Source organism: Mobula birostris, chromosome 10, assembly GCF_030028105.1.
Source record: "Mobula birostris isolate sMobBir1 chromosome 10, sMobBir1.hap1, whole genome shotgun sequence".
NCBI lineage: Eukaryota > Metazoa > Chordata > Chondrichthyes > Myliobatiformes > Myliobatidae > Mobula > Mobula birostris.
In genome coordinates this window covers 73323518-73338280 of record NC_092379.1, presented here as the reverse complement: position 1 = coordinate 73338280, position 14763 = coordinate 73323518, and positions in this window count along the sequence as shown.

Sequence of the window (14763 nt, the reverse complement as noted above, 5' to 3'; positions counted from 1 at the left end):
CCTTTCCTGCCTCTACCCCATTCCTTTCCTCCCACTACCCAATTCTTTTCCTCCCACTACCCCATTTCCTTCCTCCCTCTACCCCATTCCTTTCCCCCCTCTACCCCACTCCTTTCCTCCGACTACCCCTTTCCTTTCCTCCCCTACCCCATTCCTTTCCTCCCTCTATCCCATTCCTTTCCTATCTCTACCCCATTCCTTTCCTCCCACTGCCCCATTCTTTTCCTCCCTCTACCCCATTCCTATCCTCCCACTGCCCCATTCGTTTCCTCCCACTGCCCGATTCATTGCTTCCGTCTACCCCATTCCTTTCCTCCCACTACCCCATTCCTTTCCTCCCTCTACTCCATTCCTTTACTCCTTCTACCCCATTCCTTTCCTCCCACTACCCCATTCCTTTCCTCCCACTGCCCCATTCCTTTCCTCCCTCTACCTCATTCCTTTCCTCCCACGACCCCATTCCTTTCCTCCCTCAACTCCACTCCTTTCCTCCCTCTACCCAACTCCTTCCCTCCCATGACGCCATTCCTTTCCTCCCTCTGCCCCATTCCTTTCCTCCCTCTATCCCATTCCTTTCCTGCCTCTACCCCATTCCTTTCCTCCCACTACCCAATTTTTTTCCTCCCACTACCCCATTCCCTTCCTCCCACTGCCCCATTCTTTTCCTCCCTCTACCCCATTCCTATCCTCCCACTGCCCCATTCGTTTCCTCCCACTGCCCGATTCCTTTCTTCCGTCTACCCCATTCCTTTCCTCCCACTACCCCATTCCTTTCCTCCCTCTACTCCATTCCTTTACTCCTTCTACCCCATTCCTTTCCTCCCACTACCCCATTCCTTTCCTCCCACTGCCCCATTCCTTTCCTCCCTCTACCTCATTCCTTTCCTCCCACTGCCCCATTCCTTTCCACCCTCTACCCCATTCCTTTCCTCGCACTGCCCCATTCCTTTCTTCCATCTACCCCATTCCTTTCCTCCCTGTACCCCATTCCTTTCCTCCCACTGCTGCATTCCTTTCCTCGCTCTATCGCATTCCTTTCGTCCGTCTACCCCATTCCTTTCCTCCGTCCGCCCCATTCCTTTCTTCCCTTTACCCCATTCCTTTCCTCCATCTACCCCGTTCCTTTTTCCCACTGCCGCATTCCTTTCCTACCTCTATCCCATTCCTTTCCTCCCTCTATCCCATTCCTTTCCTCCCACTACCCTCATTAGTTTCCTCGCACTGCCCCATTCTTTTCCTCCTTCTGCCCGATTCCTTTCCTCCCTCCACCCCATTCCTTTCCTCCCTGTATCCCATTCCTTTCCTCCCTCTACCCCATTCCTTTCCTCCCTCTACCCCATTCCTTTCCTCCCTCTATCCCATTCCTTTACCCCCACTACCCCATTTCTTTCCTCCCTCTACTCCACTCCTTTCCTCCCACTACCCAACTCCTTTCCTCCCACTACCCCTTTCCTTTCCTCCCTCTTCCCCATTCCTTTCCTCCCTCTACCCTATTCCTTTCCTCCCACTGCCCCATTCTTTTCCTCCCTCTACCCCATTTCTTTCCTCCCACTGCCCCATTTGTTTCCTCCCACTGCACCTTTCCTTTCCTCCCTCTACCCCACTCCTTTCCTCCTACAACCCCAATCCTTTCCTCCCTCTACCCCATTCCTTTCCTCGCACTGCCCCATTCCTTTCCTCCCACTGCCCCATTCCTTTCCTCCAACTGCACCACTCCTTTCCTCCTACTACCCCATTCCTTTCCTCCCTCTACCCCATTCCTTTCCTCCCACTGCCCCATTCCTTTCCTCCCACTGCCCCATTCCTTTCCCCCCTCTACCTCATTCCTTTCCTCCCTCTACTCCATTCCTTTCCTCCAACTGCCCCACTCCTTTCGTCTTACTGCCCCATTCCTTTCCTCCATCTACCCCATTCCTTTCCTCCCTCTACCCCATTCCTTTCCTCCCACTGCCGCATTCCTTTCCTCGCTCTATCCCATTCTTTTCGTCCGTCTACCCCATTCCTTTCCTCCGTCTGCCCCATTCCTTTCCTCCCTCTACCCCATTCCTTTCCTCCCTCTACCCCATTCCTTTCCTCCCACAGCCGCATTCCTTTCCTACCTCTATCCCATTCCTTTCCTCCCTCTATCCCATTCCTTTCCACCCTCCACCCCATTCCTTTCCTCCCTCTGCCCCACTCCTTTCCTCCCACGACCCCATTCCTTTCCTCCCTCAACTCCACTTCTTTCCTCCCTCTACCCAACTCCTTCCCTCCCACTACCCCATTCCCTTCCTCCCTCTGCCCCATTCCTTTCCTCCCTCTATCCCATTCCTTTCCTGCCTCCAGCCCATTCCTTTCCTGCCACTGCCCCATTCTTTACCTCCAGCTACCCCAGTACTTTCCGCCCGCTGCCCCAGTCCTTTCTTTCCTCTACCCAATTCCTTTCTTCCCACTGCCCCATTCCTTTCCTCTCTCTACCCCACTCCTTTCCTCCCTCTACCCGACTGCTTTCCTCCCACTAACCCATTCCTTTCCTCCCTATACCCCATTCCTGTCCTCCCACTGCCCCATTCCTTTCCTCCCTCTATCCCATTCCTTTCCTCTCTCTGCCTCATTACTTTCCACCCTCTAACCCATTCCTATCCTGCCTCTACCCCATTCCTTTCCTCCCACTACCCCATTCTTTTCCTCCATCTACCCCACTCCTTTCCTCCAACTGCCCCACCGATTTCCTCCCTCTACCCCATTCCTTTACCCCCACTACTCCATTCCTTTCCTCCCTCTACCCCACTCCTTTCCTCCCTCTGCCCCACTCCTTTCCTCCCACGACCCCATTCCTTTCCTCCCTCAACTCCACTCCTTTCCTCCCTCTACCCAACTCCTTCCCTCCCATGACGCCATTCCCTTCCTCCCTCTGCCCCATTCCTTTCCTCCCTCTATCCCATTCCTTTCCTGCCTCTACCCCATTCCTTTCCTCCCACTACCCAATTCTTTTCCTCCCACTACCCCATTTCCTTCCTCCCTCTACCCCATTCCTTTCCCCCCTCTACCCCACTCCTTTCCTCCGACTACCCCTTTCCTTTCCTCCCCTACCCCATTCCTTTCCTCCCTCTATCCCATTCCTTTCCTATCTCTACCCCATTCCTTTCCTCCCACTGCCCCATTCCTTTCCTCCCTCTACTCCATTCCTTTACTCCCTCTATCCCATTCCTTTCCTATCTCTACCCCATTCCTTTCCTCCCACTGCCCCATTCGTTTCCTCCCACTGCCCGATTCCTTTCTTCCGTCTACCCCATTCCTTTCCTCCCACTACCCCATTCCTTTCCTCCCTCTACTCCATTCCTTTACTCCTTCTACCCCATTCCTTTCCTCCCACTACCCCATTCCTTTCCTCCCATTGCCCCATTCCTTTCCTCCCTCTACCTCATTCCTTTCCTCCCACTGCCCCATTCCTTTCCACCCTCTACCCCATTCCTTTCCTCGCACTGCCCCATTCCTTTCTTCCATCTACCCCATTCCTTTCCTCCCTGTACCCCATTCCTTTCCTCCCACTGCTGCATTCCTTTCCTCGCTCTATCGCATTCCTTTCGTCCGTCTACCCCATTCCTTTCCTCCGTCTGCCCCATTCCTTTCTTCCCTTTACCCCATTCCTTTCCTCCATCTACCCCGTTCCTTTCCTCCCACTGCCGCATTCCTTTCCTACCTCTATCCCATTCCTTTCCTCCCTCTATCCCATTCCTTTCCTCCCACTACCCCATTAGTTTCCTCGCACTGCCCCATTCTTTTCCTCCTTCTGCCCGATTCCTTTCCTCCCTCCACCCCATTCCTTTCCTCCCTGTATCCCATTCCTTTCCTCCCTCTACCCCATTCCTTTCCTCCCACTACCCCATTCCTTTCCTCCCTCTATCCCATTCCTTTACCCCCACTACCCCATTTCTTTCCTCCCTCTACTCCACTCCTTTCCTCCCACTACCCAACTCCTTTCCTCCCACTACCCCTTTCCTTTCCTCCCTCTTCCCCATTCCTTTCCTCCCTCTACCCTATTCCTTTCCTCCCACTGCCCCATTCTTTTCCTCCCTCTACCCCATTTCTTTCCTCCCACTGCCCCATTCGTTTCCTCCCACTGCACCTTTCCTTTCCTCCCTCTACCCCATTCCTTTCCTCCGACTACCCCCTTCCTTTCCTCCCACTGCCCCATTCCATTCCTCCAACTGCCCCACTCCTTTCCTCCTACAACCCCATTCCTTTCCTCCCTCTACCCCATTCCTTTCCTCGCACTGCCCCATTCCTTTCCTCCCACTGCCCCATTCCTTTCCTCCAACTGCACCACTCCTTTCCTCCTACTACCCCATTCCTTTCCTCCCTCTACCCCATTCCTTTCCTCCCACTGCCCCATTCTTTTCCTCCCACTGCCCCATTCCTTTCCCCCCTCTACCTCATTCCTTTCCTCCCACTGCTCCATTCCTTTCCACCCTCTACCCCATTCCTTTCCTCGCACTGCCTCATTCCTTTCCACCATCTACCCCATTCCTTTCCTCCCTCTATCCCATTCCTTTACCCCCACTACCCCATTTCTTTCCTCCCTCTACTCCACTCCTTTCCTCCCACTACCCAACTCCTTTCCTCCCACTACCCCTTTCCTTTCCTCCCTCTTCCCCATTCCTTTCCTCCCTCTACCCTATTCCTTTCCTCCCACTGCCCCATTCTTTTCCTCCCTCTACCCCATTTCTTTCCTCCCACTGCCCCATTTGTTTCCTCCCACTGCACCTTTCCTTTCCTCCCTCTACCCCACTCCTTTCCTCCTACAACCCCAATCCTTTCCTCCCTCTACCCCATTCCTTTCCTCGCACTGCCCCATTCCTTTCCTCCCACTGCCCCATTCCTTTCCTCCAACTGCACCACTCCTTTCCTCCTACTACCCCATTCCTTTCCTCCCTCTACCCCATTCCTTTCCTCCCACTGCCCCATTCCTTTCCTCCCACTGCCCCATTCCTTTCCCCCCTCTACCTCATTCCTTTCCTCCCTCTACTCCATTCCTTTCCTCCCACTGCCCCATTCCTTTCCTCCCTCTACCCCATTCCTTTCCTCTCACTACCCCATTCCTATCCTCCCACTACCCCATTCCTTTCCTCCCACTGCCCCATTCCTTTCCTCCAACTGCCCCACTCCTTTCGTCTTACTGCCCCATTCCTTTCCTCCATCTACCCCATTCCTTTCCTCCCTCTACCCCATTCCTTTCCTCCCACTGCCGCATTCCTTTCCTCGCTCTATCCCATTCTTTTCGTCCGTCTACCCCATTCCTTTCCTCCGTCTGCCCCATTCCTTTCCTCCCTCTACCCCATTCCTTTCCTCCCTCTACCCCATTCCTTTCCTCCCACAGCCGCATTCCTTTCCTACCTCTATCCCATTCCTTTCCTCCCTCTATCCCATTCCTTTCCACCCTCTACCCCATTCCTTTCCTCCCTCTGCCCCACTCCTTTCCTCCCACGACCCCATTCCTTTCCTCCCTCAACTCCACTTCTTTCCTCCCTCTACCCAACTCCTTCCCTCCCACTACCCCATTCCCTTCCTCCCTCTGCCCCATTCCTTTCCTCCCTCTATCCCATTCCTTTCCTGCCTCCAGCCCATTCCTTTCCTGCCACTGCCCCATTCTTTACCTCCAGCTACCCCAGTACTTTCCGCCCGCTGCCTCAGTCCTTTCTTTCCTCTACCCAATTCCTTTCTTCCCACTGCCCCATTCCTTTCCTCTCTCTACCCCACTCCTTTCCTCCCTCTACCCGACTGCTTTCCTCCCACTAACCCATTCCTTTCCTCCCTATACCCCATTCCTGTCCTCCCACTGCCCCATTCCTTTCCTCCCTCTATCCCATTCCTTTCCTCTCTCTGCCTCATTACTTTCCACCCTCTAACCCATTCCTATCCTGCCTCTACCCCATTCCTTTCCTCCCACTACCCCATTCTTTTCCTCCATCTACCCCACTCCTTTCCTCCAACTGCCCCACCGATTTCCTCCCTCTACCCCATTCCTTTACCCCCACTACTCCATTCCTTTCCTCCCTCTACCCCACTCCTTTCCTCCCTCTGCCCCACTCCTTTCCTCCCACGACCCCATTCCTTTCCTCCCTCAACTCCACTCCTTTCCTCCCTCTACCCAACTCCTTCCCTCCCATGACACCATTCCCTTCCTCCCTCTGCCCCATTCCTTTCCTCCCTCTATCCCATTCCTTCCCTGCCTCTACCCCATTCCTTTCCTCCCACTACCCAATTCTTTTCCTCCCACTACCCCATTTCCTTCCTCCCTCTACCCCATTCCTTTCCCCCCTCTACCCCACTCCTTTCCTCCGACTACCCCTTTCCTTTCCTCCCCTACCCCATTCCTTTCCTCCCTCTATCCCATTCCTTTCCTATCTCTACCCCATTCCTTTCCTCCCACTGCCCCATTCCTTTCCTCCCTCTACTCCATTACTTTACTCCTTCTACCCCATTCCTTTCCTCGCACTACCCCATTCCTTTCCTCCCACTGCCCCATTCCTTTCCTCCCTCTACCTCATTCCTTTCCTCCCACGACCCCATTCCTTTCCTCCCTCAACTCCACTCCTTTCCTCCCTCTACCCAACTCCTTCCCTCCCATGACGCCATTCCCTTCCTCCCTCTGCCCCATTCCTTTCCTCCCTCTATCCCATTCCTTTCCTGCCTCTACCCCATTCCTTTCCTCCCACTACCCAATTCTTTTCCTCCCACTACCCCATTTCCTTCCTCCCTCTACCCCATTCCTTTCCCCCCTCTACCCCACTCCTTTCCTCCGACTACCCCTTTCCTTTCCTCCCCTACCCCATTCCTTTCCTCCCTCTATCCCATTCCTTTCCTATCTCTACCCCATTCCTTTCCTCCCACTGCCCCATTCTTTTCCTCCCTCTACCCCATTCCTATCCTCCCACTGCCCCATTCGTTTCCTCCCACTGCCCGATTCATTGCTTCCGTCTACCCCATTCCTTTCCTCCCACTACCCCATTCCTTTCCTCCCTCTACTCCATTCCTTTACTCCTTCTACCCCATTCCTTTCCTCCCACTACCCCATTCCTTTCCTCCCACTGCCCCATTCCTTTCCTCCCTCTACCTCATTCCTTTCCTCCCACTGCCCCATTCCTTTCCACCCTCTACCCCATTCCTTTCCTCGCACTGCCCCATTCCTTTCTTCCATCTACCCCATTCCTTTCCTCCCTGTACCCCATTCCTTTCCTCCCACTGCTGCATTCCTTTCCTCGCTCTATCGCATTCCTTTCGTCCGTCTACCCCATTCCTTTCCTCCGTCTGCCCCATTCCTTTCTTCCCTTTACCCCATTCCTTTCCTCCATCTACCCCGTTCCTTTCCTCCCACTGCCGCATTCCTTTCCTACCTCTATCCCATTCCTTTCCTCCCTCTATCCCATTCCTTTCCTCCCACTACCCCATTAGTTTCCTCGCACTGCCCCATTCTTTTCCTCCTTCTGCCCGATTCCTTTCCTCCCTCCACCCCATTCCTTTCCTCCCTGTATCCCATTCCTTTCCTCCCTCTACCCCATTCCTTTCCTCCCACTACCCCATTCCTTTCCTCCCTCTATCCCATTCCTTTACCCCCACTACCCCATTTCTTTCCTCCCTCTACTCCACTCCTTTCCTCCCACTACCCAACTCCTTTCCTCCCACTACCCCTTTCCTTTCCTCCCTCTTCCCCATTCCTTTCCTCCCTCTACCCTATTCCTTTCCTCCCACTGCCCCATTCTTTTCCTCCCTCTACCCCATTTCTTTCCTCCCACTGCCCCATTCGTTTCCTCCCACTGCACCTTTCCTTTCCTCCCTCTACCCCATTCCTTTCCTCCGACTACCCCCTTCCTTTCCTCCCACTGCCCCATTCCATTCCTCCAACTGCCCCACTCCTTTCCTCCTACAACCCCATTCCTTTCCTCGCACTGCCCCATTCCTTTCCTCCCACTGCCCCATTCCTTTCCTCCAACTGCACCACTCCTTTCCTCCTACTACCCCATTCCTTTCCTCCCTCTACCCCATTCCTTTCCTCCCACTGCCCCATTCTTTTCCTCCCACTGCCCCATTCCTTTCCCCCCTCTACCTCATTCCTTTCCTCCCACTGCTCCATTCCTTTCCACCATCTACCCCATTCCTTTCCTCCCTCTACACCATTCCTTTCCTCCCACTGCCACCTTTCTTTCCTCGCTCTATCCCATTCCTTTCGTCCGTCTACCCCATTCCTTTCCTCCGTCTGCCCCATTCCTTTCCTCCCTCTACCCCATTCCTTTCCTCCCTCTACCCCATTCCTTTCCTCCCGCTGCCGCATTCCTTTCCTCCTTCTCCCGGATTCTTTTCCTCCCTCCACCCCATTCCTTTCCTCCCTCTATCCCATTCCTTTCCTCCCTCTACCCAACTCCTTTCCTCCCACTACCCCTTTCCTTTCCTCCCTCTTCCCCATTCCTTTCCTCCCACTGCCCCATTCCTGTCCTCCCTCTATCCCATTCCTTTCCTCCCTCAACCCCATTCATTTCCTCCCTCTATCCCATTCCTTTCCTCCCTCTACCCCATTCCTTTCCTCCCACTGCCCCATTCTTTTCCTCCCTCTATCCCTTTCCTTTCCTCCCACTGCCCCATTCGTTTCCTCCCACTGCACCATTCCTTTCCTCCCTCTATCCCATTTCTTTACTCCCTCTACACCACTCCTTTCCTCCCACTACCCCATTCCTTTCCTCCCACTGCCCCATTCCATTCCTCCAACTGCCCTACTCCTTTCCTCCTACTGCCCCATTCCTTTCCTCCCTCTACCCCATTCCTTTCCTCGCACTGCCCCGTTCCTTGACCTCCCACTGCCCCATTCCTTTCCTCCCTCTACCCCATTCCTTTCCTCCCACTGCCCCATCCTTTCCACGCTCTATCCCATTGCTTTCCTCGCACTACCCCATTCCTTTCCTCCCACTGCCCCATTCCTTTCCTCCCTCTACCTCATTCCTTTCCTCCCACGACCCCATTCCTTTCCTCCCTCAACTCCACTCCTTTCCTCCCTCTACCCAACTCCTTCCCTCCCATGACGCCATTCCCTTCCTCCCTCTGCCCCATTCCTTTCCTCCCTCTATCCCATTCCTTTCCTGCCTCTACCCCATTCCTTTCCTCCCACTACCCAATTCTTTTCCTCCCACTACCCCATTTCCTTCCTCCCTCTACCCCATTCCTTTCCCCCCTCTACCCCACTCCTTTCCTCCGACTACCCCTTTCCTTTCCTCCCCTACCCCCATTCCTTTCCTCCCTCTATCCCATTCCTTTCCTATCTCTACCCCATTCCTTTCCTCCCACTGCCCCATTCTTTTCCTCCCTCTACCCCATTCCTATCCTCCCACTGCCCCATTCGTTTCCTCCCACTGCCCGATTCATTGCTTCCGTCTACCCCATTCCTTTCCTCCCACTACCCCATTCCTTTCCTCCCTCTACTCCATTCCTTTACTCCTTCTACCCCATTCCTTTCCTCCCACTACCCCATTCCTTTCCTCCCACTGCCCCATTCCTTTCCTCCCTCTACCTCATTCCTTTCCTCCCACTGCCCCATTCCTTTCCACCCTCTACCCCATTCCTTTCCTCGCACTGCCCCATTCCTTTCTTCCATCTACCCCATTCCTTTCCTCCCTGTACCCCATTCCTTTCCTCCCACTGCTGCATTCCTTTCCTCGCTCTATCGCATTCCTTTCGTCCGTCTACCCCATTCCTTTCCTCCGTCTGCCCCATTCCTTTCTTCCCTTTACCCCATTCCTTTCCTCCATCTACCCCGTTCCTTTCCTCCCACTGCCGCATTCCTTTCCTACCTCTATCCCATTCCTTTCCTCCCTCTATCCCATTCCTTTCCTCCCACTACCCCATTAGTTTCCTCGCACTGCCCCATTCTTTTCCTCCTTCTGCCCGATTCCTTTCCTCCCTCCACCCCATTCCTTTCCTCCCTGTATCCCATTCCTTTCCTCCCTCTACCCCATTCCTTTCCTCCCACTACCCCATTCCTTTCCTCCCTCTATCCCATTCCTTTACCCCCACTACCCCATTTCTTTCCTCCCTCTACTCCACTCCTTTCCTCCCACTACCCAACTCCTTTCCTCCCACTACCCCTTTCCTTTCCTCCCTCTTCCCCATTCCTTTCCTCCCTCTACCCTATTCCTTTCCTCCCACTGCCCCATTCTTTTCCTCCCTCTACCCCATTTCTTTCCTCCCACTGCCCCATTCGTTTCCTCCCACTGCACCTTTCCTTTCCTCCCTCTACCCCATTCCTTTCCTCCGACTACCCCCTTCCTTTCCTCCCACTGCCCCATTCCATTCCTCCAACTGCCCCACTCCTTTCCTCCTACAACCCCATTCCTTTCCTCGCACTGCCCCATTCCTTTCCTCCCACTGCCCCATTCCTTTCCTCCAACTGCACCACTCCTTTCCTCCTACTACCCCATTCCTTTCCTCCCTCTACCCCATTCCTTTCCTCCCACTGCCCCATTCTTTTCCTCCCACTGCCCCATTCCTTTCCCCCCTCTACCTCATTCCTTTCCTCCCACTGCTCCATTCCTTTCCACCATCTACCCCATTCCTTTCCTCCCTCTACACCATTCCTTTCCTCCCACTGCCACCTTTCTTTCCTCGCTCTATCCCATTCCTTTCGTCCGTCTACCCCATTCCTTTCCTCCGTCTGCCCCATTCCTTTCCTCCCTCTACCCCATTCCTTTCCTCCCTCTACCCCATTCCTTTCCTCCCGCTGCCGCATTCCTTTCCTCCCTCTCCCGGATTCTTTTCCTCCCTCCACCCCATTCCTTTCCTCCCTCTATCCCATTCCTTTCCTCCCTCTACCCAACTCCTTTCCTCCCACTACCCCTTTCCTTTCCTCCCTCTTCCCCATTCCTTTCCTCCCACTGCCCCATTCCTGTCCTCCCTCTATCCCATTCCTTTCCTCCCTCAACCCCATTCATTTCCTCCCTCTATCCCATTCCTTTCCTCCCTCTACCCCATTCCTTTCCTCCCACTGCCCCATTCTTTTCCTCCCTCTATCCCTTTCCTTTCCTCCCACTGCCCCATTCGTTTCCTCCCACTGCACCATTCCTTTCCTCCCTCTATCCCATTTCTTTACTCCCTCTACACCACTCCTTTCCTCCCACTACCCCATTCCTTTCCTCCCACTGCCCCATTCCATTCCTCCAACTGCCCTACTCCTTTCCTCCTACTGCCCCATTCCTTTCCTCCCTCTACCCCATTCCTTTCCTCGCACTGCCCCGTTCCTTGACCTCCCACTGCCCCATTCCTTTCCTCCCTCTACCCCATTCCTTTCCTCCCACTGCCCCATCCTTTCCACGCTCTATCCCATTGCTTTCCTCCCACTGCCCCATTCCTTTCTTCCGTCTACCCCATTCCTTTCCTCCGTCTACCCCTTTCTTTTCCTCCCGCTACCCCATTCCTTTCCTCCCACTGCCGCATTCCTTTCCTACCTCTATCCCATTCCTTTCCTCCATCTATCCCATTCCTTTCTTCCCTCTACAACATTCCTTTCCTCCCTCTATCCCATTCCTTTCCTATCTCTACCCCATTCCTTTCCTCCCACTGCCCCATTCTTTTCCTCCCTCTACCCCATTCCTATCCTCCCACTGCCCCATTCGTTTCCTCCCACTGCCCCATTCCTTTCTTCCATCTACCCCATTCCTTTCCTCCCACTACCCCATTCCTTTCCTCCCTCTACCCCATTCCTTTACTCCCACTACCCCATTCCTTTCCTCCCACTGCCCCATTCCTTTCCTCCAACTGCCCCACTCCTTTCCTCCTACTACCCCATTCCATTCCTCCCTCAACCCAATTCCTTTCCTCCCACTGCCCCATTCCTTTCCTCCCTCTACCTCATTCCTTTCCTCCCACTGCCCCATTCCTTTCTACCCTCTACCCCATTCCTTTCCTCGCACTGCCCCATTCCTTTCCTCCATCTACCCCATTCCTTTCCTCCCTGTACCCCATTCCTTTCCTCCCACTGCTGCATTCCTTTCCTCGCTCTATCGCATTCCTTTCGTCCGTCTACCCCATTCCTTTCCTCCGTCTACCCCATTCCTTTCTTCCCTTTACCCCATCCCTTTCCTCCATCTACCCCGTTCCTTTCCTCCCACTGCCGCATTCCTTTTTTACCTCTATCCCATTCCTTTCCTCCCTATATCCCATTCCTTTCGTCCCACTACCCCATTAGTTTCCTCGCACTGCCCCATTCTTTTCCTCCTTCTGCCCGATTCCTTTCCTCCCTCCACCCCATTCCTTTCCTCCCTCTATCCCATTCCTTTCCTCCCTCTACCCAATTCCTTTGCTCCCACTACCCCATTCCTTTCCTCCCTCTATCCCATTCCTTTACCCCCACTACCCCATTTCTTTCCTCCCTCTACTCCACTCCTTTCCTCCCACTACCCAACTCCTTTCCTCCCACTACCCCTTTCCTTTCCTCCCTCTTCCCCATTCCTTTCCTCCCTCTACCCTATTCCTTTCCTCCCACTGCCCCATTCTTTTCCTCCCTCTACCCCATTTCTTTCCTCCCACTGCCCCATTCGTTTCCTCCCACTTCTCCATTCCTTTCCTCCCTCTACCCCATTCCTTTCCTCCGACTACCCCCTTCCTTTCCTCCCACAGCCCCATTCCATTCCTCCAACTGCCCCACTCCTTTCCTCCTACTACCCCATTCCTTTCCTCGCACTGCCCCATTCCTTTCCTCCCACTGCCCCATTCCTTTCCTCCCTCTACCCCATTCCTTTCCTCCCTCTGCTCCATTCCTTTACTCCCTCTACCCCATTCCTTTCCTCCCACTACCCCATTCCTTTCCTCCCACTGCCCCATTCCTTTCCTCCAACTGCAACACTCCTTTCCTCCTACTACCCCATTCCTTTCCTCCCTCTACCCCATTCCTTTCCTCCCACTGCCCCATTCCTTTCCTCCCACTACCCCTTTCCTTTCTTCCCACTTCCCCATTCCTTTCCTCCCACTGCCACATTCCGGTCCTCCCTCTATCCCATTCCTTTCCTCCCTCAACCCCATTCCTTTCCTCCCTCTATCCCATTCCTTTCCTCCCTCTATCCCATTCCTTTCCTCCCTCTATCCCATTCCTTTCCTGCCTCTACCCCATTCCTTTCCTCCCACTACCCCATTCTTTTCCTCCAACTGCCCCACTCCTTTCCTCCAACTGCCCCACCGATTTCCTCCCTCTACCCCATTCCTTTGCCCCCACTACTCCATTCCGTTCCTCCCTCTACCCCACTCCTTTCCTCCCTCTGCCCCACTCATTTCCTCCCTCTACCCAACTCCTTCCCTCCCACTACCCCATTCCCTTCCTCCCTCTGCCCCATTCCTTTCGTCCCTCTATCCCATTCCTTTCCTGCCTCTACCCCATTCCTTTCCTCCCACTACCCCATTCTATCCCTCCCACTATCCCATTCCCTTCCTCCCTCTACCCCATTCCTTTCCTCCCTCTACCCCACTCCTTTCCTCCCACTACCACTTTCCTTTCCTCCGCTACCCCATTCCTTTCCTCCCTCTATCCCATTCCTTTCCTATCTCTACCCCATTCCTTTCCTCCCACTGCCCCATTCTTTTCCTCCCTCTACCCCATTCCTATCCTCCCACTGCCCCTTTCGTTTTTCTCCCACTGCCCCATTCCTTTCCTCCGTCTACCCCATTCCTTTCCTCCCACTACCACATTCCTTTCCTCCCTCTATTCCATTCCTTTACTCCCTCTATCCCATTCCTTTACCCCCACTACCCCATTTCTTTCCTCCCTCTACTCCACTCCTTTCCTCCCACTACCCAACTCCTTTCCTCCCACTACCCCTTTCCTTTCCTCCCTCTTCCCCATTCCTTTCCTCCCTCTACCCTATTCCTTTCCTCCCACTGCCCCATTCTTTTCCTCCCTCTACCCCATTTCTTTCCTCCCACTGCCCCATTCGTTTCCTCCCACTTCTCCATTCCTTTCCTCCCTCTACCCCATTCCTTTCCTCCGACTACCCCCTTCCTTTCCTCCCACTGCCCCATTCCATTCCTCCAACTGCCCCACTCCTTTCCTCCTACTACCCCATTCCTTTCCTCCCTCTACCCCATTCCTTTCCTCGCACTGCCCCATTCCTTTCCTCCCACTGCCCCATTCCTTTCCTCCCTCTACCCCATTCCTTTCCTCCCTCTGCTCCATTCCTTTACTCCCTCTACCCCATTCCTTTCCTCCCACTACCCCATTCCTTTCCTCCCACTGCCCCATTCCTTTCCTCCAACTGTACCACTCCTTTCCTCCTACTACCCCATTCCTTTCCTCCCTCTACCCCATTCCTTTCCTCCCACTGCCCCATTCCTTTCCTCCCACTGCCCCATTCCTTTCCCCCCTCTACCTCATTCCTTTCCTCCGACTGCTCCATTCCTTTCCACCCTCTACCCCATTCCTTTCCTCCCACTGCCCCATTCCTTTCCTCCCACTGCCCCATTCCTTTCCCCCCCTCTACCTCATTCCTTTCCTCCGACTGCTCCATTCCTTTCCACCCTCTACCCCATTCCTTTCCTCGCACTGCCTCATTCCTTTCCACCATCTACCCCATTCCTTTCCTCCGTCTGCCCCATTCCTTTCCTCCCTCTACCCTATTCCTTTCCTCCCTCTACCCCATTCCTTTCCTCCCACTGCCGCATTCCTTTCCTCCTTCTCCCGGATTCTTTTCCTCCCTCCACCCCATTCCTTTCCTCGCTCTATCCCATTCCTTTCCTCCCTCTACCCAACTCCTT